This window comes from Nanorana parkeri, unplaced genomic scaffold (genome assembly GCF_000935625.1).
Source record: "Nanorana parkeri isolate BGI_ZX_2015 unplaced genomic scaffold, ASM93562v1 scaffold2196, whole genome shotgun sequence".
Taxonomy (NCBI): Eukaryota; Metazoa; Chordata; class Amphibia; order Anura; family Dicroglossidae; genus Nanorana; species Nanorana parkeri.
In genome coordinates this window covers 9,845-14,950 of record NW_017308464.1, presented here as the reverse complement: position 1 = coordinate 14,950, position 5,106 = coordinate 9,845, and the positions used below count along the sequence as shown (strand labels likewise).

Here is a 5,106-nt window from a genome sequence, read left to right as displayed (position 1 = left end):
TTTTAGGATTCATTGCGTGATATGAGGGAGGATGGTACAGCTGCCAAAATCATCCCCCCCCCCCCACACCCCCTTCCGGGACACAATGATTGCAGCAAATGTACAAAACGCTCTGTCAGGTGACATCTCCCATCTGCACCACACATTGCACTGCAGTCCTGCGCTGCCTCTTCATAACTCCTGGCAGAGAATCTTCTATCGTGATATCGGGAGCGAAAGTCTCCCAGGGGCCCGGAGCGCCGGGTGCAAGACAACCAATCGTCCCAATAACATGCACATCCAGGACCGGGCCGGGGGGTAGGCAGAAGAGGCGGCTGCCTTGGGCACCTCAACGGAAGGGGACGACAAATGAGCCGGACCAGCCAGCTATGCTGCTGAAGTAGTTCAGTAACCAATGGAGATTTCTGCGGTGCTCAGCTTGCCGCTTCCAGCCAATGAGAGTGCAGTGGGCGTGGCTGTAAGGAGCCCTCCGGTGGGTTCGGTGCTGTCTGAGGTGCAGGTGAGTACCGGATCCAGACTGGAGGTGGTGGAGGTAAGTACCGGGTCCAGACTGGAGGTGGTGGAGGTGAGTAGCGGGTCCAGACTGGAGGTGGTGGAGGTAAGTACCGGGTCCAGACTGGAGGTGGTGGAGGTGAGTACCGGGTCCAGACTGGAGGTGGTGGAGGTAAGTACCGGGTCCAGACTGGTAGGGGGAGGGCCGGGGCTCGTCCACCATCATGCACCGTGGGAGGACTACAGGGACCAGAATGGCCTGATACTACTTGCAGTGTGTTCTGGGCTCCTTATACACTGAACGCTGGGGAACTATCTGTACCAGCATGTCTCCCATATACTATATAGATTACAGTGTATGACAGGTCCTCTTTCTGCATCCTGATACTACATACAGCGTGTGCTGGGAGGGGGGCTGTAGGGGCCCCATGAATTCTACTAGTGGCCCCAGTCAAGTTATTTGGCTCTGCGACCTTTGTTCCGGGCATTTAGGTTTCGGTGACCTCTGGCCTTTAAGGGGTTAACACTCGTTGTTACAATGTAACCATTTCACCCCAAATTACAGAACCAGCAGACGTCTGGCAGAGCCCCTCGCGGACCCCTGAAATATGTACAAACAATGCGCCAATGTTATCTCCCCGCTCTTCGCGTTCGCAGCGGTTATTTCTGCGCCGTCCCGGAAAAGTGACATTTAATGTAACGCGCCAGAAAGGACGGCGATATGTTTCCGAGTAAATAAGATTTCCCGGCACGATCGGAATAACCGCGGGATAATCTCTTTAATCTGAGTAAATTGGTCGCGGCGGAGCGGCGGAATTCGTCCTGCCAATAAAACATTTCCATTTTGGAAAGGAATGTGGCTGCGCGCCCAACCCCCCCAGCCGGCCGCGTCCAAATCACATGATCCGAGGTTAGTGTTGGGGTTACAGGGAGGGTCAGTGTTGGGGTTACTGGGAGGGTCGGGGTCGGGGTTACAGGGAGGGACAGTGTCGGGGTTACTGGGAGGGTCGGGGTCGGGGTTACAGGGAGGGACAGTGTCGGGGTTACTGGGAGGGTCGGGGTCGGGGTTACAGGGAGGGACAGTGTCGGGGTTACTGGGAGGGTCGGGGTCGGGGTTACAGGGAGGGACAGTGTCGGGGTTACTGGGAGGGTCGGGGTCGGGGTTACAGGGAGGGACAGTGTCGGGGTTACTGGGAGGGTCGGGGTCGGGGTTACAGGGAGGGACAGTGTCGGGGTTACTGGGAGGGTCGGGGTCGGGGTTACAGGGAGGGACAGTGTCGGGGTTACTGGGAGGGTCGGGGTCGGGGTTACAGGGAGGGACAGTGTCGGGGTTACTGGGAGGGTCGGGGTCGGGGTTACAGGGAGGGACAGTGTCGGGGTTACTGGGAGGGTCGGGGTCGGGGTTACAGGGAGGGACAGTGTCGGGGTTACTGGGAGGGTCGGGGTCGGGGTTACAGGGAGGGACAGTGTCGGGGTTACTGGGAGGGTCGGGGTCGGGGTTACAGGGAGGGACAGTGTCGGGGTTACTGGGAGGGTCGGGGTCGGGGTTACAGGGAGGGACAGTGTCGGGGTTACTGGGAGGGTCGGGGTCGGGGTTACAGGGAGGGACAGTGTCGGGGTTACTGGGAGGGTCGGGGTCGGGGTTACAGGGAGGGACAGTGTCGGGGTTACTGGGAGGGTCGGGGTCGGGGTTACAGGGAGGGACAGTGTCGGGGTTACTGGGAGGGTCGGGGTCGGGGTTACAGGGAGGGACAGTGTCGGGGTTACTGGGAGGGTCGGGGTCGGGGTTACAGGGAGGGACAGTGTCGGGGTTACTGGGAGGGTCGGGGTCGGGGTTACAGGGAGGGACAGTGTCGGGGTTACTGGGAGGGTCGGGGTCGGGGTTACAGGGAGGGACAGTGTCGGGGTTACTGGGAGGGTCGGGGTCGGGGTTACAGGGAGGGACAGTGTCGGGGTTACTGGGAGGGTCGGGGTCGGGGTTACAGGGAGGGACAGTGTCGGGGTTACTGGGAGGGTCGGGGTCGGGGTTACAGGGAGGGACAGTGTCGGGGTTACTGGGAGGGTCGGGGTCGGGGTTACAGGGAGGGACAGTGTCGGGGTTACTGGGAGGGTCGGGGTCGGGGTTACAGGGAGGGACAGTGTCGGGGTTACTGGGAGGGTCGGGGTCGGGGTTACAGGGAGGGACAGTGTCGGGGTTACTGGGAGGGTCGGGGTCGGGGTTACAGGGAGGGACAGTGTCGGGGTTACTGGGAGGGTCGGGGTCGGGGTTACAGGGAGGGACAGTGTCGGGGTTACTGGGAGGGTCGGGGTCGGGGTTACAGGGAGGGACAGTGTCGGGGTTACTGGGAGGGTCGGGGTCGGGGTTACAGGGAGGGACAGTGTCGGGGTTACTGGGAGGGTCGGGGTCGGGGTTACAGGGAGGGACAGTGTCGGGGTTACTGGGAGGGTCGGGGTCGGGGTTACAGGGAGGGACAGTGTCGGGGTTACTGGGAGGGTCGGGGTCGGGGTTACAGGGAGGGACAGTGTCGGGGTTACTGGGAGGGTCGGGGTCGGGGTTACAGGGAGGGACAGTGTCGGGGTTACTGGGAGGGTCGGGGTCGGGGTTACAGGGAGGGACAGTGTCGGGGTTACTGGGAGGGTCGGGGTCGGGGTTACAGGGAGGGACAGTGTCGGGGTTACTGGGAGGGTCGGGGTCGGGGTTACAGGGAGGGACAGTGTCGGGGTTACTGGGAGGGTCGGGGTCGGGGTTACAGGGAGGGACAGTGTCGGGGTTACTGGGAGGGTCGGGGTCGGGGTTACAGGGAGGGACAGTGTCGGGGTTACTGGGAGGGTCGGGGTCGGGGTTACAGGGAGGGACAGTGTCGGGGTTACTGGGAGGGTCGGGGTCGGGGTTACAGGGAGGGTAAGTGTCAGGGTTACAGGGAGGGTCACTGTTGGGGTTACAGGGAGGATTAGTGTTATGGCCACAGATAGGGTTAGGTTGAGGGATAAAGGGAGGGTTAGTGTTAGGGTTACAAGGATGGATAGCGTTGGAATTACAGGGAATGATATTATCACTCTCAGCACCAAAAACTCGCATCGCCGATCTCGCAGCACTAAAAGCTAATGAATCGTACTGATCTTTTGCATCTAAGAGCTCAGCCAATCAGATCCCTCGATATGACCTATTAATGTTATGTGTATTAGACATGTGCACCAGCAAAAAAAAACGTTTCGTTTTGATTCGGATTTTGCTTTATTTCATTTTTCGGAATTCGAGTCCGAAAGTCAATTCGTTTCGGAATTCGGATTCAGATGAAATTCGTTAGCGGAAATCCGTACGAAATTTCGTTTCGTTTCCGTTTCGTTCATTGCAGCAAAGTGACATTTAAAAGGGAAAAAAATTTTTTTTTGTTCTGAAATGTCACTTTGCTGCAAAGAAACTTCGTCCAAAAAAAAAAACCAATTGGAAATTCGGATTCGTTTGCATTCGTCATATCTGTAATTCGGAATTTGGAACGAAACGAAACGCACATGTCTAGGGCATTTGAAATGATCGACCACGACATAGGCGGAACGGGAATACATTCCCAGGACACCCCTGGTATTGCGCGTCCTAATAATCCTCCCCAGGACAGGACAGATTGTCAAGTGACCGCTTCCTCCACCAAGCGAAGCGCGCTTTCACTATGGATTCCTCACAGGCGGAGTGCATTTGGTATCACTCCGCCTGTGACAGGAGGCGGGGCTATAGAGGAGGCGTCAGCTTATGCGGCTCTGCTCCCTCCGCTGCCGCCTCGCCAACTCTAGCGCCGGCTTCGTTGGCACCGCTGATTCTCTCCCGCGGCTCTTCAAGTTCCCCCCTTATGCCACCACCGGCCCTGGGAATGGTCACAACAAGGTCTTATTTTCGGGGTAGGTCTTATATTTTAGCAATTCCCAAAAATAGTACTAGGTCTTATTTTCGGGGTAGGTCTTATTTTCGGGGTAGGTCTTATTTTCGGGGGAAACAGGGTATATACATTCCCCTTACGCAAAGACCGATGTCGCAGTTTCTGGTTTTCTGGACCGACTGGAGTTATCCATCCCGCATAGGAATGCACAGCACACCCTCAATGTATAGAGAAGAACGATTCCACTTCAGAGATGTCTGGAGCGTCTGGAGCCAGTTGGATGAGGTCCATGCCGTCAGCACTGGCAGCATCTCAGCAGCAAATTCGGCAGCGGGAGAGAAAGCGAGCCTTAAAAGGTCACAACCGCGCAGAGAAAGAGCGCAGACTGGGGGTCTGGGATGCGGCTTCTCACAACACAGCTGTACTACATGTTCCCGTAACAAGGGGCCACTAAACACGGGATCTGTCCTGTACATCGAGGGGAGGGGGAGGGAGGGGGTGCAAATTTACAGAACTATAGCTGAAACATAAATGATCAACATCTGCACCCCGTGAGGGCAAAAAGAAAACAATACAGGGGTAGATATACTTCAGGAGTCCAAAGGACAAGAGGAGGATTCAGAGGGGCCCCAAACAATTCCTTAGGATCAGAATAGAAGAGGGCCACTAATTTCACCGCTGATCTTTTGCATCTTAGGGACCAGACTAGCACACCACCCCAGCCGCCCCGCGCCCACACGCC

General features: G+C 57.2%; 1 protein-coding gene across 1 annotated transcript in view; it reads right to left on the bottom strand.

The window, feature by feature from the left end:
* MYLK (myosin light chain kinase) overlaps positions 1–5,106 on the bottom strand; it is a gene marked incomplete at its 5' end in the record, with an annotated part of 71,292 nt that overhangs the window by 58,883 nt on the left and 7,303 nt on the right. The window lies entirely within an intron of this gene.